The sequence below is a fragment of the Macrotis lagotis genome, chromosome 7 (genome assembly GCF_037893015.1).
Source record: "Macrotis lagotis isolate mMagLag1 chromosome 7, bilby.v1.9.chrom.fasta, whole genome shotgun sequence".
Taxonomy (NCBI): domain Eukaryota; kingdom Metazoa; phylum Chordata; class Mammalia; order Peramelemorphia; family Peramelidae; genus Macrotis; species Macrotis lagotis.
In genome coordinates, this window is record NC_133664.1 from 69830253 (window position 1) to 69854719 (window position 24467).

A 24467-nucleotide genomic window follows, 5' to 3' on the forward strand; every position below is an offset into this window, starting at 1 on the left:
TAAAACACTTCTCATACAAATTAAATCAGATTTAAATAACTGGGCAAATATCAGCTGCTCATGGATAGGTAGAGCTAATATAATAAAAATGACAATTCTACCAAAACTAAACTATCTGTTTAATGCCCTACCAATCAAAATTCCAAAAAATTACTTTAATGAGTTAGAAAAAATTGTAAGTAAATTCATATGGAGAAATAAAAAGTCAAGAATTGCCAGGAGCTTAATGAAAAAAAAGTGCGAAAGAAGGTGGCTTAGCCCTACCTGATCTAAAATTATATTATGAAGCATCAGTCATCAAAACTGTTTGGTACTGGCTAAGAAATAGAGTGGTAGACCAGTGGAATAGACTAGGTGTACAAGCAGGAGATGATTATAGTAATCTGCTGTTTGATAAACCCAAAGAGTCCAGCCATTGGGATAAAAAACCCCCTCTTTGATAAAAATTGCTGGGATAATTGGAAGTTAGTATGGAAGAAACTTAGATTAGACCAACACCTCACACCCTTTAACCAAGATAAGATCCAAGTGGTTACAGGACTTAGACATAAAAAACAATACTATAAGCAAATTAGAAGATTAAGGACTAGTCTACCTGTCAGAGCTATGGAAAGGGGAGCAGTTTATGACTAAGGAAGAGCTGGAGAACATCACCAAAAACCAATTAGATGATTTCGATTACATTAAAAAGCTTTTGCACAGATAAAACCAATGTATCCAAGATCAAAAGAAATGTAGTAAATTGGGAAACAATCTTTACAACTAATGATTCTGACAAAGGACTCATTTCTAAAATATACAAAGAACTGAGTCATATTTTTAAAACAAAAATCCATTCCCCAACTGACAAATGGTCAAAGGATATGCAAAGGCAATTTACATATGAGGAGATCAAAGCAATCCATAGCCATATGAAAAAATGCTCTAAATCATTAATTATTAGAGAAATGCAAATTAAAGCTTCTCTGAGGTACCACCTCACACCACTCTGATTGGCCAATATGACCAGGAAGGATAATGATCATTGTTGGAAGGGTTGTGGGAAATCTGGGACACTATTGCACTGTTGGTGGAGCTGTGAACTCATCCAACCCTTCTGGAGAGCTATTTGGAACTACGCCCAAAGGGCAACAAAAATGTGCATACCTTTTGACCCAGCAATACCACTACTGGGTCTATACCCTGAAGAGATGACGAAAAAGGGTAAAAACATTACTTGTACAAAAATATTTATAGCAGCCCTGTTTGTGATGGCAAAGAATTGGAAATCAAGTAAATGTCCTTCAATTGGGGAATGGCTTAGCAAACTGTGGTACATGTATGTCATGGAACACTATTGTTCTATTAGAAACAGGAGGGACGGGATTTCAGGGAAGCTTGGAGGGATTTGCATGAACTGATGCTGAGTGAGATGAGCAGAACCAGAAAAACACTGTACACCCTAACAGCAACATAGGGGTGATGTTCAACCTTGAAGGACTCGCTCATTCCATCAGTGCAACAATCGGGAACAATTTTGGGCTGTCTGCAAAGGAGAGTGCCATCTGTATCCAGATAAGGAGCTGTGGAGTTTGAACAAAGTGCATGGACTATTCCCTTTAATTTAGAAAAAAACAGTTATCTTATTGTCTGATCTTGTTACCTCTTAGACTTCTCTTCTCTTCTTTAAGGATATGATTTCTCTCTCATCACACCCAATTTGGATCAAGGTACAACATGGAAACAAAGTAAAGACTGACAGAGTGCTTTCCATGGGGGGGTGGGGGCAGGGAAGCAAAATTGGGGGGAAAATTGTAAACCTCAAATAATATCTTTAATAAAAATAAATTTTAAAAAAATCTAAGAAACTGGGGCAGCTATATGGCACAGTGGACAGAGCACCGGCCCTGGAGTCAAGAGAACCTGAGTTCAAATTCGGGTTCATAAACTTAATAATTACCTAGCTGTGTGTCCTTGGGCAAGTCACTTAACCCCACTGCCTTGCAGCAAAAACAAACAAAAAAAAAACCAAATCTTGGAAACATATTTAATTCTATCTTGTTTTCATCATAAAATATTTATCAAAATGTTTAATTAGTGAAATAAAATTATATTCTACTTTTCCCAGAAGTAGAGAAAAATGTAGAATTAAAAAAAATCTTTCTTTTGCAACAAGTTACTCATATTCTACAGAGAATATAAACGAATTAGAAAACTTGGAATAATTTCATAAAGCAGCTTAAAATGGTTTGCCAATTACATGGGCAAAAAAAAAAGAGAGAGAAAGATCCCCAAAATCTACTCTTTTAGATTCATACTATTTTCGTTCAAATGTATTTTACAAAAAGAAAAAAGATAATCTTTATCATTGGGATTCATTCAACTAGGAATTCATTAAACTGGGATTCAGCAAATTCTAAAATCCATGGAGCTGATTTGACAATGGTTTGGCTGCTAAATCTGACTTTTAAAACAACTGTTGTATTTTTTTCCCTTTAAGAGATTTCTTCTGGGACTGCTACACATAGGAATCAGCTTTTTAGTCTCTCTTACACAGGAAGAAGGAAAGATTTCTATCCTTAAAACAGGAGGCTCGCCCACATGATCACCTGGGACAAACTTGGCCACAGCAAGCAGGCTACAAGGTTATAGGAGCCTGGGAATGTTTAACATCAAGAAAGTAATTACAGCCCAGCAAGATCAGAGGGAATTACACAGGAAATGTGAACAGTAACCCTTTCATGCCAAAAATCCCATGAAAAATGGAGCCCTGCTGCTGCCAAACTATGTGATTACGCAAATCAATTGCATGAAAAGTGCAAATGGAAAAAAAAATGGTGTGTGTATATACATACATATATATTATAAGCCTATAAAATCATAATGATGTGTTAAAATCATGCTGCAAGAAAAGAGTCTTTGGTCTTTTCCATTGCCATGTATACCCTGTATAACTGAGTTACCTCAAAGAGCCAAGAACAGATGAAATCTGAAGGAATTGTCCAATCCCACACAAGGGAAAAAGAACAGATGCTGGCATTCTCATCAGAGGTACGGAACATGGTTCATCTGAAGCTGACCAAATAAATAAATCTCCACCCTAGATGGTGGTCAAACATCTTGTTCCTATTCAGTCTGTAGGGAAAACATTCCTTCCAGAATAAATTCTATGTTATCTAACTAAAAATGCACACTCCCTCTTTATCTACTCCATATAAAATCACCTTCTATAATCTGAAACAATAGTCTGAACTTTGTAAAAAAAAATAAGATCAAGTGCTTTTTTATGTATTTAGAAAAAAAATCAATCCTCAGAAGCTAAAGGAAAGCCGAGTAGGCAGCCTGCAACTGGATCAGGTTACAAAGGCTTCTAAGTGTCCATTTGGAGAAAGAGTAGAGCGCAGGTCGAATTCTTCCTTATGGACCCCTGGGAGGGATTTCCATCAAGCAAGTTGCTACTATGAGACCTGTCATTGGGGAAAAGGGAACATTTCTCAGCATCGATCAACAGACAATTCTCTAAGAAATTAATTTCACATACATACACAGACACATGAGGGCAGAGCTAAGAAAGTCCGAGAAATGAAGACAACAAACTCCTTGTGTCACTTCAAAAACTGATTAACCCTCAAACAAAACAACTGGTAGCTGCCAAGGCTAAACCTCCAAATGGGCATTGCCTATGCCCTGATCAAAAAAAAAATCAGATCAAAAAAGGAAAGAAAGGACACTTAGAAGCCAAGAGTCAGAAGGGATTGTCCAAGGCAAGAGGATCCAACTGGAATATGACCAAGAATCTCTTCTACTTCTTCAGGGCCTGTGCTTCAGGACTGCTGAGAGAAGGAAAATCCAGCACTCCGCCATGAGTCCATCCCCCTCTGGTCCTCTCTAAGGGAGGGAGCTTCTCCATAGCACAATATACACACACTAACATTGTCTACTTATTTTTTTTAACACTATCTACTTCTTAAAGGTGGTGCCCAGAACTGAACATGATGCTCTGAATGAAGCTGACAAGGGTCCAACCTCCTCTGTCCTGGACCTCACTCTGTCAATAGAGGAGCTGGGAAGAGAGAGGGAGGGAGGGAGGGAGGGAGGGAGGGAGGGAGGGAGGGAGGGAGATGAGCTGCCCCATCACCCGTGGCTCAACATAGTTTGCAGGCTATGTCCAGTCACATCATCTCTACCTAAACATTTGAAGTTGAGTTTTTTTCAAAACCAACAGTAGAACGTTTCATTTTTTTCCCACAATTAAATTTCATCTTATCTATTTTGTTCCATCATCCAAGCCTGTCAAGAATTTTTTTAAGCTTGATTCTATTAACCAATGTGTGTTAGCAATACCTCTTAGCAACCAGTAATCAAAAGTTTAGCATCCAAGTTATTGGCAAAATGTTAAACAGCCCAGAGCTAAAGACTATTCCCTTGAGTACATCACTAGAGAACTCCCTACAAGCCAAAATTAATCCGTTTATAGCAACATAACAAACAAATCCTAAATTATAAAAAATCACTTAAAAATATTAATTCTGGTAAGGATTCTACAATATATTAAAAGTACTGGTATCAATGTATTTCTAAAGATGGCAAAAACCTGTAACACAGCTACAGAGTACCAATATAATTTCTGAAGTTTATATGGTATGAGATGAAAAACAGGTGTTGATTTTTAAAATGGGTGACAGAAAGGTTTGGCCTAGTATTACATGACTTACATACTTTCAAGCAAATGAGATAATTTAAGATCTAAGGGAATACACATCAAGATGGTGAGAAAAGAGAGGAAAGAGATTGTTTTAAAAAAGTAAAGGAGGGGCAGCTAGGTGGCATAGTGGATAAAGCAGTGGAATCAGGAGTACCTGGGTTCAAATCTGGTCTTAGACACTTAATAATTACCTAGCTGTGTGGCCTTGGGCAAGCCACTTAACCTCATTTGCCTTGCCAAAAAAAAAACCCTAAAAAAAATAAAGGAAAATAAGAAACTAGGAATCTAAGAAAAAAATTAACAAATAGCAAAGTATAGCTATACATAGCTGAAGAGTAACCAAGTGGTGCTAACTGGTAAAAAGATCTTCTTAGAGATTCATAATGAACAATATACCCTACTGTTCCTAATAGCTAAGGAAGAATACTAACTTCCCACCTACCTGGTGAAAAGATAACAACAGAGTGGCTCCAGAGCCCAACAACTTCATCTTTAATCTATTGGTGACTCTTATTGGTATGAAACTGAAAATGACAGCCTTATGAATCACTGCTTTCCATCATCCAGGAATGATGGTATGTTATATACATTTCCAATAATGAGCAACTGGCATGGATTCTTTAATGTAAAAGAAGGAAAGTGACTTCAACGGAATTTATGCTCATAAAGTCTAAATTATGTGAACTTTACAAAAGTAGGTCATACTTACTATAAGCCAGCTTTGGCCATTCTTCTTAGTTCACAATCCTGATTTCAATCTTCTTCCTTTCAAGTGGCATAGTACAAGACTCAAGGAAGTTGAGCTGTGGAGCAAGAAGGCAACATTCATTAGTCTCAAAGAAGGCATAAATCCTTCTCCCATGCTAAGATTATCTGGAGGAAGCAATAAAGCACATCTAGAGCCCAGGTTTCTCGATGACTATTCCTATACTGGCCTTTACACCCTAGCTATAGCACTAACTATAGTGAGTTGTCCCTCATTAACTAGATGTGAGGACCAATAAGAGAGGCGAGGCAGGTCAGATCTTAAGAGCTAGACAGTCTGCAAAATCAAGTTGCCTAAGAAGCTTTCCCCTGGGTATCTACCTGGGAATGTGTGATGTAGCCCAAGTGTATAAGAGGGATCCCTGGACTGACAGATAATGGGGAGGGGGGGAAGGAGTGGTAGTTACACCCCTCCCCCAGAATACTACATGGCTAGAGACATCCCACAACTAAAGAGTCTAAGCAGCTGTTACTGATAAAATATCTTGGAAAAAAAAGAACTCTGTAAGTGATAAAGACAACTCTCACTTTTAAGTGCTTTAAGGTTTAAAAAGTTTTCTTCACACTCTGCAAAGTAAGTAGTATAAATATTATCTTATTTTCCATATAGGAAAACTAAAGTTCAGTGAGGTTGTAACTTTCCATGGTCCCATGTCTAGCAGTAGTAATGAAGATTGGAATTTAATTTTTCTTCTTCAATTGCTGCTTTTTGGAAAGTCAGTAACTTATAAGTAAAATAAAGCTATTGGGATATTTCATTTGTCAAGAATTCAGGCGTCCTATATTTTGCCATTGCTACATTAAAAGATAATAATTGTTCATATGTTTAGAATGGGAAGAGTGGTACAACATCGAAATGAATTCATTGCAATAAATAAGCAGACCAGATGAAAGATTATGTTTCAGAATAATCCACTATGATGAATATCATGAAATCAAGTGACATTACTTCAAATATTCCATGCTAAAATTCCGTTTGTAATGCAGAAATGCAAATATAATCCAACTTTATATAATAACTAGAGTTTAATAACTTTCTGACTAATTCACAAGCTAAAAGATCCTCAGGTATTAAAGCAAAGCTCACATAAGATGTAAGAAATTTTTATATTTTCATATCCTACAAATGATAATTTTTCTTTTTGGTCAAAAAGAAACAAGTCAACTTTGATTTATTTAAGTTGAAAAAATAAATCCACAAATAATCCAAAAGCATAAGTACAGGCCAACATCATACACCATATACCTAGACAAGGTCAAAATGGATACATGACTTGGACATAAAGGATGATATCAAAAACAAATTGGAGAGTAAAGAAGTTTATCTATTAGATCTATGGAAAAAGGAAGATCATGACCAAACAAGAGATAGAGAACATTACAAGATACAAAATGGATAATTTTGATTATATAAACTTAAAGGGGTTTTTTTGCATAAACAAAACCAATCAGGAAAGCAGAAAGCTAGGAAATAATCTTTTCAGCAAGGGTCTCTGAAAAAGGCCACATTTCTCAAAAATTTAGAGAACTGAGTCAAATTTATAATAAGAATACAAGTCATTCCTCAATTGATAAAAGGTCAAAAATATCAACAGACTAGTTTTCAGATGAAGAAATCAAAGCTATCTATAATCACACACACACACACACAAAACTGTATCACTACTAAAGAAAAAGCACTTTAAAACCACTCTTGATTAACCCTTTCACACTTATCAGATTAGCTAAGGTGACAGAAAAGGAATAATAATGTTAGAGGAGCTATGAGAAAACTGGGATACTAATGCACTGTTAGTGGAGTTGTGAACTGACCCAACCATTCCAAAGAGCAATTTGGAACTATAGGAAAGGATATATTTGCACAAAATAAAAATATTTAAAGCAACTTTTTGTGGTGACAAAGAATTAGAAATTGAAGGAATGCCCATCCTTTGGAAAATGGTGGTATATGAGTATAATAGAATAATGTGCTAAAAGAAATGACAAGCAGGATGATTGTTAAATGTCAAAAGACATTTAACACAAACTGATACAAAAGTGAAATGAGCAGAGGAGTACACAGTAACAGCCACACTGAAGATCGACTTCCAAGAAGTTGGAATTGAAGCCAATTACAAATGATTCAGGATGAAAAATACTATTCATGGAGCAGCTAGATGCACTGGCCCTGGAGTCAGGAGGACCTGAGTTCAAAAATGGGCTCAGACACTTAATAATTAACTAGCTGTGTGACCTTGGGCAAGTCACTTAATACCATTGCCTTAAATGAATAAATTTTTTTTAAAAAGGAAGAAAATAAGCAGACCAGACAAAAGATTATGTTTCAGAAAAATCCACTATGATGAATATCATAAAATCAAGTGACGTTACTTCAAATATTCCATGATAAAATTCCAATGTTTGTAATTCAGAAATGCAAACTATATAATACAACTTAAGAACCAATAAAGTGTAAATGCAGATTGAAATACATTATTTTCCATTTTTTCATGTTTTTTTCTTTTGATCTGTGTCTTCTTTCACAACATGACTACTATGGAAATATGTTTTGAATGAGTATACATATTTCATTTATATCAATTTTCTTACTGTCTCAGGAAGGGAAGAAGAAAACTCAGAACTCAACTTTTTTTTAAAATGAATGTCAAGTGGGGTCGGGGGAGTGAAGCAAGATTGGGGAAAAATTGTAAAACTCAAAATAAGTAAAATCTTTCAAAAAACAAAAATAAAATGAATGTCAAGAACAATTAGGTGGCAGAGTGGATAGAGCACCAGCCCTGGAGTTGGGAAACCTTGGTTCAAATCCAGCTTCAATAATTGCCTAGTCATGTGACCTTGGGCAAGTCACTTATCACCAGTGCCTAAAATAAATTAAAAATAAATTTAAAAAAAGTAAAATAAAATGATTATCAAAACTGGGTAGAAGACAAAAAAGCAATAGGGTATGCTCCGTCAAGAGTTTTCATAGAAAACTGCTCTGTCAAGAGTTTTCATAGAAATGAAATTTTATTTAATAGAAGGGAAAAGAAGAACTAAAAGCTTAGGCTGATACTCAGCTAAGCCAGATGATTTCCAAAACACTCATAAATGAAATTGGAAGAAAAACAACAAATAAATAAAACTGGAACACATCTGTCAATGTTTCTATAGTAATTTATTTTCATAACTATTGGCAGTGTTAAAAACTCTGAAAAAGGAAGGAAATTGGAGAAGTGAAGAATATTACTTTTTAAAAAAGTGACCAAGATGAACATCAATAAATACTAACTCTGATACTGCCTTATACCCCTGATACTTTTTATACCCCTATCAAAAATATCCTCTTAAAAAACATAAGGAAAAATAGGAAAACAGGCTTTTACAAATAGTTTTCCACAGTAGACCAGATTTTTATTTATAGTCGAACAAGTGACCAAAAGATTTACTAAACACAAACTCCCACTGGATATGTTAATCACAGACTATAAAAAAGTTTCAGATTCAATATCAGAAAAGTCAAGTTCTTCTCCAACAAGGTTTCTTTTGTGCATATGACAAAGTCACAGAAGGCTCCTTGAAGAAAGCACCCACAGATCTAACTTTGTTCCCTGCTTCTCCAACTCTCAATATGAAGAGAAGCATAAAAATGTGCTTGTTAAAGGCATCTGCCAATGTCACAGATGTCGTCCTGGGGAAAGTTCCAAGGAAAGAAAGGTTCCTGGGGAAAGACAGAGTCCTCCAGATGTTCCTGTTTGCAGATGGCATTGTACTGATTTCGTCAAGTCCCAGAATTTCTCTACAACAAAACCCAAGAGATAGGTCTAATTATAGTCTAGTGACTTTGTCCTACCAAGCCTGTTTCTTAAGTTATCATATAAGATCAAGATGGTTTGTCGGGTCCCCTCTGGCCCTAAGTTTATAATCCACCAGGACAAATATACAAGGAGGAAACTCCTTTATGTAGTCTATACCACACTAATACAGTTGTTCAACTCTTCATTTTCCTCTGTAGTTCTGCTTGCTTTGAGCCCCATCCAGGATAAACTAAACACCTGAAATCTCATCCACTCCTTCCCACCTCTCCTCTGACTGGAGGGCTACAAGGTGGAACACTTTAGAGAAGACTAGTTCATTTTCCATCCACAATTCTGCTTTCTTTTAACTCCAGGGTTGGGTCTTCATGTAAGGCATCCCCTGGTGTCCTCCCGTGCCCCTTGCTTTCCAAATTCCTTGTGTGGCTTGTCTTTTTCAATGAATTGTGAACAGCTTGAGGGACACAAGTAAGAAAGATGGTCTGCGGCGGCTAGGTGGCGCAGTGGATGGAGCACTGGCCTTGGAGTCAGGAGTACCTGAATTCAAATCCGGCCTCAGACACTTAATAATTACCTAGCTGTGTGGCCTTGGGCAAGCCACTTAACCCCATTGCCTTGCAAAAAACTAAAAGAAACACAAACAAACAAAAAAGATGGTCTGCCCAGTAGGCTCATGACAAATGAATTGTTGGACCCTTAACATAAAGATGTCATCTTGGTCTTCTTCAGTAACAAAGGACAAGAACCAACTAATCATTAATTTAGGATTATTCTTTTTTATGTGTAAAACTTTTATCTTCCCAGACAAATATAAAGTCAAAGGCAGGGACAATATCCTTTTTCCTTTCCAGATTACAGTGATATATAAATTGTACATATTTCAAGGGAAAAGTGGTAAATGCCCAATGGAACTAAGTTAAAATGTCTTTGATGTCCATTGTGTGAAAATATCTAAAAGCACCAAGGAAACTATTTACAGAAATCCTAGTACTGTCAGTGAATTGTTTTATATAACTTGTCATCTATATTTTCATCCTTTGTTGTTGTTCTTTATAGTTGTTTTTCAGTCATAACTGACCCTTCATAACCCTATTTAGGATTCTTGGCAAAGACACTGGAGTAATTTGCCATTTCCTTCTCCAGCTCATTTTTACAGATGTGGAAACTGGAAACTGAGGCAAAGAGGGTTAAGTGATCTGTCCAAGGTCATATTGCCAGTAAGTGTCCCTTGCTTAGTTAGAATTCAGGTATTTCCAAATATAAGGTTTTCATGCATCTGAGGTAAATGTGCATGTATGTTAAAATGACATCTCAATGTACAATTGGGTTCTTAGGGTCTCTCCAATTTTTAATCATATTGCTTATTTCTAGGGCACTGATATGAGATGACAGCTCTACTGGTCAACAGGTCTACTGGATGACTAAGTTATTTATAATTCTTCATCCCCTTGGAAGTGAACTAATAACATTTATCAAAGGGGATATAACCAGATAAAATGGCACACTATTAAAAAAAAGTAACTATAAAATCAGTTATACAAAGAACATAGGAAAAACCTTCAGCCATTCTCAATAGTTTGTAACCAGCAATTTGCCAAATATAATACAGCCCACTCCATTGTATTCTGAACCTGTCTATCTGCAGTGGGTATCCCAGACATATTTAGTGCTGTGATAATTCAACAGACTAGCCATCCAAATAATGGGCATTTTTCATTCTTTTTTTTTTTCCTGAATGGATTTTTAGGCCAGAGCTCTCACTAAGGAGGCACTGGAGATTTCATTTGGGAAAATTCAAAATGTGCCTTTAGTGAGCTCAAGCTTCTCACCAGCACAAAACCCATCTTTTTTAATACAAATGTTCTCTTGGAATCCCTTATGGTTATGTATTTTGGAACAGCACCATCTCTGAATGATCAAAGCTGCAGATGACCAAAAGGGCAATGGAGATAATAAGCAAGGATTACATAGGAGAATGTATGGAGGGGCAGTGATTTGAATGAGGAAATGAATGGATGAGATCACAGATCCACTGAAATATTTAAACATGATCACAGATAGATAACTTATATACTTACAGATGAATTACTAAAAATTTCCTTCTGATTGTCCAGTATGTATAAATTAATATAATTACTAGAAAATAACATCCATACAAAGCACATGAGCAAGATGGTAAAATGCACTGCATTTACTAAACAAACTTTTGCATATTTCTAAGTTCAAAGGAGTTGAACAAAAATAGCTATATTTCAAAGATCTACATCACATTTCTACAAACTGGATCACTTAAATGTTATAAAATATTAAAAATGTGTAATCAAAAAAAATAGGCTTGCATGACTTCTATTACCAGATAATTTCCAGGATGAAAACTGCAGAGAGGACACACATCATTACTTTGGTATAAAGGGACTTAGCATGTTCCCCAAGCTCCTGGACACCCAAGAACTAATTATTTTCCACAAACATCTGAAGGAGCTCACTGGGAACCAAGCTCCAAGTAAGTGCTGGGGAACAACTAATGAGGAGATCTCTGGCTTCGTTAAACAAGGAAAATAAAATTTCCCTTCCTCTACTCCAAAATTAAAATGTCATTGACATTTTTGGGCAGCGGTGGGAGGGGTGTAACCTGCAACTTCAGATTAGCCTCTCTGCTAAAAGCCCCAGACCAGGTAAGGGTCTGAGATCAGCAAAGAGCTGTGGAGTTTCCCAGAAGTTTCCCTAATGTGGTAACCTGGGGCAAATCAACTGGAAGAGCAAGGGGATTACTTTTTGTCTTGGTCCCCCAGGGTTCTCAGCATGCTGTAGATTTTCTTGGAACCTGTACTTCTAAAGGTCAGCTTCTCTAAAAGGTGAATCTGGGATGCTAAGATTATTCCACTCCAGCCTGGACTACAATTCTGATTTTTCTAAGACTACTCCACCATCATAATGGCATGAGAATATACAAATCCTTGATAGCTACAATACTTTTGCACATAAAGCCAATCCATAATATTCTTCAAATAACTATAGAATTTGCAAAATTGGAAGGGATTTTAGAGACTATCTATTCCAAAACCTTATCTAAAAAGTCTCAGCAACATCCCTGACAGGTAATATTTCAGCTTTCCTTTGAAGATCTCAAGTGATGTAGAACTCATTTCTTCCAGTGGTTACCCATTCTATTTTTGGAAAACTCTCGTTATTAGGGAGTTTTTTTTTCCTTTTATTGAACCTGAAATACGGCTCCTGAAACTTTTATCCATTGCTCCTAATTCTGTCCCTTCAGGGTCAAGCAGAACAAATCTAATCCCCTCTTTTTTTTCCTTTTTAACAAGTCTTCCAAATACCCAAGGATATCATGATTCCCTTAAGTCTTCTCCAGGTCCCAATCATACCCACTTTCTTTAGGATTACCTCACATAGCAAATTTTTTAGTTTCTTACTACTATTCTTGATGAATTCTTGTTTGCCAGAATAAATTGAATGCAATATAAAAGATTTGCCAGAGCAAATATGTGTTGTTGATTTTGTTGAATAGTCTATGGCATGTTATGGCTTATATAAGGTCTACTGTATTGATGGGTCAGTATGTATCACCACTTTGATCAACTATGTGAACAAAAGAGGGACTAAAATAGTTAATTCTCCAGTTTATGAAAAGAGAATTGGGTTGACTGTTTACATATATATATATATATATATATATTATATATATATGTATATATATATATATATGTATATACTTTGGTGAAAATTTTCATTTTGATTTGGCATTCTCTAAATTGAAGACACTCTCAGCTAGGAATCTGTCACCCTTTGTCATTAGTCACTACAAAAGATCAGGTGGAAAGAAATTTATCCTCTAATTACTGTCCTTCAGTTCATAACTTTTGTCTAACTTCCCCTTCTTTTTTTAGCAATATGGTTTTTATTTTAATTCCAATGGCTTCCTTCTATTGGTTATTTCCTCTTTATCCTGTATATCATATAAATTATTTACTTTGTTATCTCCATCAAGGGATTACAAGCTCCCTGAGGACAAAGATTGTCTTTAACACAGTGTCTGGCACATGGTAGATATTTAATGAATATTGACTGATTGATTACCTTGGTCTCCTCCTGTCCTAATCAGAAAATCAGTTTAAGTGCAATCTAGTCTTGACTATAGTGTGAAGCACTGAACTAAAGTAACTTGCAGTTTTAACTTCCAATTTAACATTAGTTTACAAGTATTCCTGCCTCTTTCAGATCCTTCCTGTCATCATTCTCTTTTCCACTTTGCAGCTCCTTCTTGAGGTCACTCTTCTTCTAATCAATGACTTCATCTCTAGGTCTAGCCTGGAGGGAATCTTTCTTTGAGAATTAAGTTATTTCCAAAGAGTCACTTGGCACAAGGGTAATGTTGGGAAATAGAGAACAATCTACACACTGAAGGGAGGAAACCATCTCAGGAGGGAGTGAAAAAAAATGAATGCCCAAAACGTGTATGAAAAATGCTGGTTTATGTTAAGACCCAAGTTAGTGACAAATAAAGCAAATTCTTTAAGATTTCACAGGAGGAAAATCAAGGTGTGCCTCATCAAAGACATAGGAAGCATCTTTTCCCATCTGAACTAAGTTCAAGTTCAACCCCTTTTGTCAAACAGGGCAGTTTTGGGTACCTTCACAATGACCCACTGTGAGGTGAACCCTTGGCAAACAGAGAGGTAAGAACAAGGAGTGGTCAGAGAGCACAGAAGGAAAGTACAATGATGTTTTTTTCCTAAGCTCAAATTTGAAAGCTGGGTACTATTATAATACTAATCTGGAGAGAAAGTGGGGCAGTAAGACACATTAAAACAAATCATATGAAATGCAACACGTTTATTTTGATATTAAAAAAGTTTTAAACTTCACTAACAATCTATCATTAGCTCATAATTTTGCCATGATTTCAACAAGCTGATAGACAAGTCATGTATGGCATCCAGGAACCTGAAAACATTGGTTTGATTGTACAAAATAAGTTGGATTTTGATTTGATCATAATTTATTGGTTTCCAGAAAGACAAAAACAAATAGGTCATATATGGAAAGTTAAACTTCTTTTCTCAATATCGCATAGTTTTGATTCTCATTTGTGGTTGAAACCTATAAATGAATTTAACTATTTTCAAAAGCTGAAAATTTTCAATAGAATCAAAATATTAAGAATTCAGTTATACTATAATTTGACTTTAAGATTGTTAAGGCATGCCCTCTAGCTGATAGAAGCAAAGTAAACAAACAGTTTTCATCTTTAAAATTATACATGTCTATTATTTAGGGAGCAAAATAATATTTCTCAAAGACAAAGGACTATTTGATATTATTAACAATACATGAAGAAATATTCCACAGGATTGTTTAACTTTCATTCTTGAAGAACATAATATCAGGAGGTGATTCCATGACAAGGACATGGTTTGGATTTGAATGAGGGAAGGTTGTGCTAAGTCACCAGACTCACTTTCTCCTCCAGAGGCATCTGGGACCAGTGGCTAGATATGGATCAAGACAACTAGAGATAACCCTGGAGACAAGGGATTTGCCCAAGGTCACACTTCTTGACTCCAAGGCTAAAGCTCTATCCTCTATACCACCCAGCTGCATAACTAAAATTTCATCCATTAGATGACATTTAATTTTTTTTTCTTATTTTACCCATTTTGCAAAGAAGTTTGTTTGGTTCTTCACCTTTTTTTTTTTGCATCATAAACGCCTCCTATTCCTTTGATATAGTGAAGCCTAGATAACCCCTTCTTAGAATAGTATTTTAGATGTATAAAGCATACCAATTATAATTTTTTTAATGTTTTTTCAAATTTTTGGAAAGTGGAGCAAAGATGGCAAAGTAAAGATAGTGATTCACCTGAGTTCTTCTAAATTCCACTCCAAACATTAAAATAATGTGACTAAAGAAATTCCAAAGTGACAGAGCCAAAAAAAAAAAAAGGTCAGGATGAAACAATTATCCAGTCAAAGATAGCTGAGGTCAGCAGAAATCTGTCTCCCTGGTGAAGCCCAGTTCAGTAAGGGCTTCACTGGGCAAGCCCAACCCCAGCAGCAGTGGCACAGACCTCAGGGGCTCTAGGTCCACCACAAGTAAGGGCATCAGAAAATGCTAGCACTGGTTGCAGGCCTCTGTGGCATCATCCATACATGGTCCTGGGTTCCAGCCCCATGGGTGGGGAGGAGAAGGAGGGAAAGGGGGAGGGGAGGAGGAAGAGGAGGAGGGGGAAGAGGGGAGGAGGGGGAGGAAGGAGGGGAGGGGGAGGAAGGAGGGGAGGGGGAGGAAGGAGGGGAGGGGGAGGAGGAAGAGGAGAAGAGGGGGAAGAGGGGAGGAGGGGGAGGAGGAAGAGAAGGAGGGGAAGAGGGGAGGAGGGGAGGAGGAAGGGGAGAAGAGGGGGAGGAAGAGGAAGGGTAAGAGGAGAGAGGGGAAGAAGGAGGAGAAGGGGGAGGAGAGGGAGGAAGAGAGAGGAGGAAGGGAAGAGGAAGGGGAGGAAGAGGGGGAGCCCAGATCCGGTCCCAGATCTTGTGGTCCCTTACAGACCAAGGCCCTGGCCAGAGTGCATGGACCATGGTTCTCCTTGAAACACACCACTCTGGAGGACCTGAAACTTCAGAACCTCAGAGCTAGCTCTGAGCATAGTAGGACACATACATATACACAAACACACACACACACACACACACACACACACACACACACAACCAAACCAAACCAAACCCTGGGAGCATCCAAGCCGGGGGGAGAAGCCTAGCAGTAAGAGTTGGCAGACCCCCATGCAAGCCAGAAGCTGGAGGAGCAGAGAAGGCAGGTCTTATGGTAAGGGAGGGGCTGAGGTGAAGAGCAGAGTTTAAATCCTAGAAATTATGCGGAGAACAAGGCAGGGATCCAGTCCAGAGGGGCCAGACTTATGAGGAGCTAAGAGAGATCCAAAGAACATCTCAGACACACACCTGCCCTCTGGTCCTAGTCTAGGAGGGAACCTTAGGTAAATATCCTCATGAAATTTCTCCCCCTAAGCCTCTGGCCTCCTACCTGTGATCTATAACAGGTCTATAGCCATCACTTATTGAGAGTCCTTGTTTGCTTCTACCTCTTCTATGGTCTTTAGTAATCATTTTCTCAAAGTCATGAAATCTTAGGTCAAATATCTTATTTTCCAAATGAGAAAATTCCATAACTTGTCCAAGGTTAATTTACAGCATAACCAAGACCAGAATCTGGGTATATAACTCAGTCCATCATATTACCCTTCTATTCTCCTGGATGCCAACTGTAACCCTGTTCACTTGATTCTTCAAGCATTTCTCTTCTTTTCCCTCCTTCCCTCAAATCTGAGTTCTATTTCTGAAGCTCTGCCTTACTAGTCTCCATTTCTACATTTCTGCCAAACAATAATCCTAATTTTAAAAGAACATCATCAAAACCCACATTTGCATCAACAAACATAGTCTACTCATCTGCAAGTCAAGGAAATAACTTGTAAAAGCTGTTGAAGTGAGTAGATCCAGGAAAACAGTTTAAACAGTAAAAAAAAAAATTTGAAAGAAAAATGGAATGACTTAAGAATTCCAATGGATGCAATGAATCCAATGGATGCAACTAGCAATTTGGAAGACCAATGATGAAGCATGATGTACAAAATAAAACAAACATTTTTGGAAATGGCAAATAGACAGATTAGATTTGCTTGACTATGCTTATTATAAGAATAATGGTTTTTTTCGATCCAGGGGAGACAATTTAAAAATTATTGGGCTACCTGAAAGTCATGACCAAAAAAAAAAGAGCCTAGATTCATTTTTCAAGAAATTCTCCAGCAAAATTGCCCTGATATATTAGAAGTATAGGGTAAAGTACAAACTGAGGGAGACCACTGATCACTTCCTGAAATTCCAAAATAAAAACTCCTAGGAATATTATAGCCAAATACCAGAACTCCAAAGTCAAGGAGAAAATATTACAAGCAATCATAAAGAAACAATTCAAATATTGTAGCACTACAGTTGGGCTCATAGGGCTTGGAATATGATATTCTGGAAGGCTAAAGAGCTTGGATTACAACTGAGAATCAACTACCCAGCAAAACTGAACAATCTCTTTCAGGGGAAAGATGGACATTCAATGAAATAGAGTACTTTCTAACTTTCCTGTTGGAATGACTAGAGCTGAACTAAAAGTCTGATCTCCAAGTACAGGACTCAGGTGAACCATAGAGAGGGTGGATGGGAAAGGCAAATGATGAGCGACTTAATGATGCTGAGCTGCATGCATTCCTGCATAGGAATAAGATACTGATAACTCCTATGAACCTTCTCATTCATTAGAGCAGTTAGAAAGAGTAAATGCAGACAAGGCACAGGAAGGAGCTAAACATAATGGTATAAATAATAAAGTTAAAACAATGGAGTCAATGGGCAAGAAAGGAATGTACTAGGAGAAAGGAAAAGGAGAAGTAGAATGGGCTAAGATATTTCACATAAAAGAGGCAAAAAAAAAAGCTTCTGCAATGGCATGGAGGAGGAGGAAGATGGGAGGGAATGAGTGAGCCTTCATTCTTATCCATAGTGGCTCAGAGAGGGGCTACAATATATACACTCAATAGGGTATAGAAATCTCTTACCCTAGAGGAAAATAAAAGAGGAAAGGGATAGGAGAAGGGGGATGGGAGATGGAGGATGAGGGAGGGGCAACATAGATGATAGAAGAAAGGGAAGATCTTGGGAGAGGGTAGTCAAATACAAAACACTTTTTTTGAGGAGGGGTGGGGTAAAAGGAGAGAGAGAGAATAGAATAAATTGGGACAGAGAAATAAGAGGGAAGGAAATACAGCTAGCAATAGTGACTGTGGGAAAAACATATTTAAGCAACTTCTCTGATGGACTTATGATAAAGAATACGATCAATTCCAGATTGAAGCATACTTTTTCCCCCCTCTCACTTTATATTTCTTGAAGTTCCTCTGTCGGGGGGGGGGGGGGGAGATTATGTTTACTTTTACAAAAAGACTATCATAGTAATGTGAAAATAAATAAAAATTTTAAAAAGGCATAGTGCTTTTCTTTGTTTTTTTTTTTTAATTTGGAGGAGAGAGTGTTGGGAAAGGGAAAGCAAATATTAAAGTTACTCCAAAAAAGAAAAAAAAGTCACTGAAACCTATTTTTAAAATTCACATAAGAGAACAGAAGGTTCTGAAGAAAACAGAGAAAAGCAGAATAGCTTTGAGAATTGCATGTTATATTATGCAATTTTTTTTAAAAAAAGAAGTTATGTGTAATAATTAGGCATTTTCACATATAATCCTCCTTTCTGTTCTACTTTATATGTGGTAATGTTCTTTTTTTGGTATTGGTTAAGTTCTGAATAAAAAAAAAATTAAGTGAAGACAATAAAATTATACATCAAATAAGGAAATAAAGATCTCTTTACATCCAGTACCAACAGCTTTAATCTCTTCAGTAATAGGGACTGGGATTATAAACATGCCCCAAACCTGGCTTTGAATGAAGCCTTTGGGATGACAGGGCACCAAAATCATAAAAGCAAAGAATTTTAGAACTAGAAGAAAGCCTGGCATTCATCTTAGTCTAATACCATTATTTTCAAATATTGAATAAAGGGACTTAGAAAAGTAAATGAGTCGGCAAAGTGGACCACAAAAATGGCAGTAGCCAACAGACATATTCTTTTTTTCCTAAGTACAAAGTAAACAACTTTAGCTTTAAAGTTATGATTTTTCAAATTCATAAATTACTTAAAAACCAAAGATAAAGGAAATACTATGCAACAAAATAAATATATCAATATAACCAGAACCATTGGTTCTAGCAGGAATGAGTAAAATAGACTTAAATCTTAATATATTCAGCATTTAGACTGGAACATTTCTATTTTATTAAGTTATCTGTCATTAATGTGCTGTCCTTGTGCATTGTTACATAGATCAAATATTTTAAGCTCCCGAGTATACCCCTGAAACACTGCTGTGTAAATGCTTTAAATTATATATTAAGAAACATGTTTTCAAATAAAAAATTTTGCCTTTTAAAAGAATTCATTGACAGAAAAATTGTTAATCTTGTGCAACTCATATCCAAGAAAAAGAAGGACAAAAGAGTATAAATGGCTGCAAACTATAGATTACTGCACTTTTTTATTGAAATTACTAAAGTGGATAAAAAACATCAAATATTCTATCGCAAAGCAATGATTTTAACCTCATATTTCTACCTAGCATGCATTTAAATTATGTTAGATTAGTAAAACATAAAAATTTACTGATGTCTTATGAAAACTTAAAATGTAGAAATATGTCTATTTTTAAAATCATTATAAAAGAAACAATAAACTCAACCTATGAAGCACCAAACATTCCAAGAAGCTAGTGGGTGGAAGAGAAGGGGGACATCCTAAATCTGAAGCCTTCTCTTCAAAGTTCTCCTAAGATCACACATGCTTCCTCCAGGAAGCTTTTCCAGATTCCCTAAAACAATGCTGGGGTATTTTACCTGATCTTCAATATCCTCATCATGCTCTTTCTTCTATCATAGAAACTGCTTTGCTGCTGTCTTTAAGCCAAGAACTCTGGACCCATGATAGGCCCTTAGTGACTGCTTGTTGACTGATTAAAAGCAGAAACTGTGACAATTTTATTTTTTTATCCACAGTTCTGAGCATAGTCCCCAGCATCCCAAAAGAGCTTGTGAAGTGAACAGAAGCGACAATGACTGAGCTAAGACTAGACAAGGCTTTCCCCAGGAAGAGAAGGAGTGTGTTTCAGGTTCGGAGAAGCTGGAGCAACCCAAAGGGTAGAAGGAGGCCCTGACAGAACTGGGGAAGAACCACTCAACTGGGTTAAGCCAGAATGGAGAGTGCAAGGAAAGTAATGCAGAAAGGTCAAGTTTCAAGGCCAAGTTGAAGTGTGACAATATCACATTGAAAGTTTGGTGTTAAACAGTTAATTTAATTTTACTCCAATACTTGGAGGCCTATGTTTTGAGAAGAGTACACCCTTGACCAGCAACTGATCTTTGAGAACAGCCAACTAAGTAGTGATCCTCTCTTGAACTACGCTAGTCTGTTTCTTAGACAACACCCAAATATTACAACTAAGTCCTTTCCACCTTCATACAAATTTTCAACTTGGAAATAGATGAATTCAATTGTTTAAAATGTGTTAAATGGAGGTGCTGAGGACACAAAGACAAAAACAAAACTTTATATTCTAGGAACTTATATTAAGAAGTATAATTTCATGATCCATGTATTTATTGTATGATAAGGCTTCATTAGTTAGTTTTAAGATATAACATATAACATAGATAGTATCGGATTTACTGTTCATGAAAATGAGTCCTGATTAATTAAAACTCTCACATCTTGCTATTCCATCCAGGTTTCCTATTTTGAGACCAAGCTGGTCTTAGCTTGTAGTTTCAAAATAGACTAAGCTGCTTATTCCATGACCAGGCTACTTCATGTTGCTTCAATAATTATACACATATAAGCCAATGAGAAATTCAGGTTTTGTCAATCACATGGAATTAGGAATGACTACAGTTCTAAAGTTACAAATCAACCTATTTTCCTATGCCTCTTATACCCCTATACCACTAAAAACTATGAAAATGTATTAATATCAGATAGTAAGTATTCTACCATGAATGTCTTTAGCTACTGAGGATCCAGTGACCCATTTTCTTGGCAACTGCTAACTTTGTTTATAAATTGAATGTATTCAGAACTTTTTGCCTCAGTTTGTCTTTATTACAGATTTTTATTATGATATTAAATTCATTTGGGGGTGAAGAGGAAAAAATTCAACAAGTACACAAGCAAATTCAAAGTAATTTCAAGAAAGACAAAGTGCTAACAGTTGAACAGATCATTTAGGATCTCATTTAGGTGAATAGCACCTGAGCTAGTCTCTGAATTCTGGGCTTTATCAACTTAGATTTTTGTAAAAACATGGAAAGTGGAAGCACAGGTAAGTGATGGAGAAAGAATTAAAAAGTACAGTCCTTTTCCTTTTTCTCTTAGAACAAGACAAGAGTAACCAATAAACAAAAGGGAAATAATGAAATGTACCTTTGGAAAATTTAGGGCTGAAAGAATTATAGGACTAGATTGAAACATTAAAAAATATACAAATGCCTCAGCACCACATAGTACCTTTCCTCTCCCTTCCCCCCAGAAAGTGTTAAACATAAACCTTAAACATATCATTTGCAGATCATAATGCAATAAATATAGCAATTAATAAGGCAGCAAAATATATAGATCTACATGAAGACAATAATGAGGACATCCTACATAAGGAGTGAATCAAAGGATGTCAAAAAACAAATAGTAAATATATGAAAGAGAATGATAAATGGTAAAACAGCATACCAAAATTTACGAGATTGAGCTAAAGCAGTCCTCAGAGGAAAAATTATATTTCTGATAACATTAACAAAATGGAGGGGGGAAGAGGCTAATAAAAGTTTAAAAATTAGAACTTCAAACTCAAAATAAGGACCTGATTAAATTAATACACAATAAAAAAAAAAAGATCCAGGAATTTGTGTTTATATACTGATTGTCCTGTTTTCAGGTCTTATAGTTTGAATAGAACTCTTAAGCATCTATGTTGGAGGGGCATATCAAGTTAAATCTAAAATGGTGAAACTACAATTAATCTTCACAGAATGGACAATTTTATAACACTAAGCCATCTATCTAAATTTAAGAGTGTAAAAGTACTTCTGGCAGGACAAAGAATCGCATGATCACATGAACTTGAGGTCTCACTGTGAACTACCTTTACTGATTTAACAGAAAAGTCTGGAATTCAAAATATTTCTCAGAAAACAAAGAGATCTCTTATTAAAAGTCCATAATGTGGTTGATAAATAGCCGTATTTTCTAAATAGTACAGGAAAATTGAATATTAACCTAATTTAGCTGCCACCAAGGGGATTTCTACTGTCCACTATAATGCTACTTTCAAAAAAACCTCTCTAAAGTCATTCTCAAAGTTCTACTTTCATTAGAAACTTTAGCATACCTATTTGGTAGCAGGTTAAGCAAAAAATGGACTTAAAAGTCTTTTATCCCCCTTCTTTTTCTCCTTCTTGTACAGTCAACTGTATGTCACATTGAAACTACTATATAAAGTTCTTTGATTTAATTCAATGATATGTCATTTTATTATGCAAAGAAAAAACATAATAGCTAATATTTATTTACTGCTTTAAAGTTTGCAAAATGTTTTACATATACCATATATTACTTGATCTAATCAGATTTACTAAAGGTTTGGGGGACTGCAGATAATAAAAGTACAAAAACTATAAAGGTAGACATAAGTAATTTATCATGATTATATAAATACATATTTGTAAAGAATAATATTAGTGGGTTAGATTAAATCTATAAAGTTCCTTCCAGTTCTAAAATTTCTATACCTTTATGATTGTATAACAAGTAGTAATGACCATCCTTATCCAAACTGTTTGAGCAAGCGAGGCTTCTAGCTCCTATTGCTATTTACCTTTTACATTTCACTTAGATTTAAGCAGTGAAATCAACAGAAACTCTGACTTTCTATTTACACTTTGAAACTGGGTTTCACTTTTCATAGTCTCATAATTTATTACACTGTATTGAGTTTACAGAAGGAATGCTTAAATTTTTAAACAAAAGCAATTCATTTAAAATGTTTATTATCATAAATTTTAATGAGTTTTTAAAAGATACAAGAAAAAAGATCAACACTTCAATGAGGACCTTGAAAGCAGTCACAAAAGAATGATTTTAGCAGAGATAAGAATAAACATTAATATAATGCTTATTCCCTATTTTACAATGAGTCTATTTCAAAAGTTCATTTTTTAAATCAATATTTGGGACTTAAAATATTTTTTCCATAAAAACAATATTATAAATAATGAGTTCCCATACCAACATACAAAAAGGGTCACAAGGGATAAGAAACCTGACCAAAGTCAGAGGCAGGAAGCACAAGAGACCGAAGCTTCACCAGATCCTCTGACACCCCCCCCCCCCCCAGGTCAGGATTCTTTCCCTTGTACCATGCTGTCACCATACCTAAACACCATTTATGATGTTTCTAATTCCTGTGCCTTGCTCCAAGAAAAAAAGAAAGGCCTCAATACTTTGAGGTCTCATAATCTACCTGATAACTTTCTTATATCTGTATAAGGGAAAGCAACTCTAGGTTTATATAAAGAGAAGGTGAAGCTAAGTCAAACTCACAGGTGATTCTAAGTTAGGAGAACTACCTTTCAGGGTTTCAGAAAATAAGGCTTTTTGCCCAGTTTCTTGGTAAGGAGTATATCCCTACAAAAAAAAAAAGGATTACTTGATCACCAGCTCTTCAAGCATACTCTTTTTTTGTTTTTTGTAAGGCAATGGGAAAGTTAGGTGGCTTGCCCGAGGTCACACAACTAGGTATTTATTAAGTGTCTGAGGCCAAATTTGAACTCAGGTCCTCCTGACTCCAGTGCTGGTGCTGTATCCAGCTAGTTGCCCCCCCCAAGCATAATCTCACTTCACCATGTGATGTCCACCCTATGAAACAAAGAAACTCTACTAGAGGGTTCTAGAGGCCACTTCAGTTCTAAGTCCTATGAAATAAGGAACAAGACATAGCAAGAACCTGAGTGTAGGGAATAAGTTTGTTTACTGATTTTACCTGAAACATGGGATTATCAAAAGGCAAATTTATTATGAAACACAAAGAAATTTTTTTAATATCAAACATGCAACAAGACACTAAAATGACACTAGTGAAAAGGACTACCTTTTGTTAAACATTGTAAATGAGGGTAATTTCTCAAGAAACCAGTGCCTGGCACTGAATACAATACCTGAAGCCATCTCTATCACTACTATACAAGTCTCTGGGGCAAGCTATTTGCAAACTCACCTATTCCCTCCTTCTGTCCAGGTGGTCTGTAGTATAGACTCCAATAACATATAAGTGCTTCTGTTTTAGCATCTGATCTTCATCCAAATGCTCTCTTTTGTTGCCTCACATGGGTATATCTTCTCAATAGAAAATCTACTCTTCATTCCATCATCACTACTTTTACTAATTCTATTTCTTGATGATATACCTTTGAAATAATATTCTAGTCATGGGGTCTCTCATCCTACTAATTTCTAGTAATAACTGTGTGGTCAAATACCTGTGATAATCCCTTTA

The 24467-nt window shown here is 36.1% G+C and overlaps 1 protein-coding gene across 8 annotated transcripts in view; it reads right to left on the reverse strand.

Moving 5' to 3' along the window:
- ZNF438 (zinc finger protein 438) overlaps window positions 1-24467 on the reverse strand; it is a 137360-nt gene that overhangs the window by 93753 nt on the left and 19140 nt on the right. For all 8 annotated transcript variants that reach the window (XR_012469984.1, XR_012469985.1, XM_074193089.1 and 5 more), the window contains exon 2: window positions 5394-5487. The gene's annotated coding sequence lies outside the window, so the exon portion shown is untranslated. The remainder of the gene's footprint in view (window positions 1-5393; window positions 5488-24467) is intronic.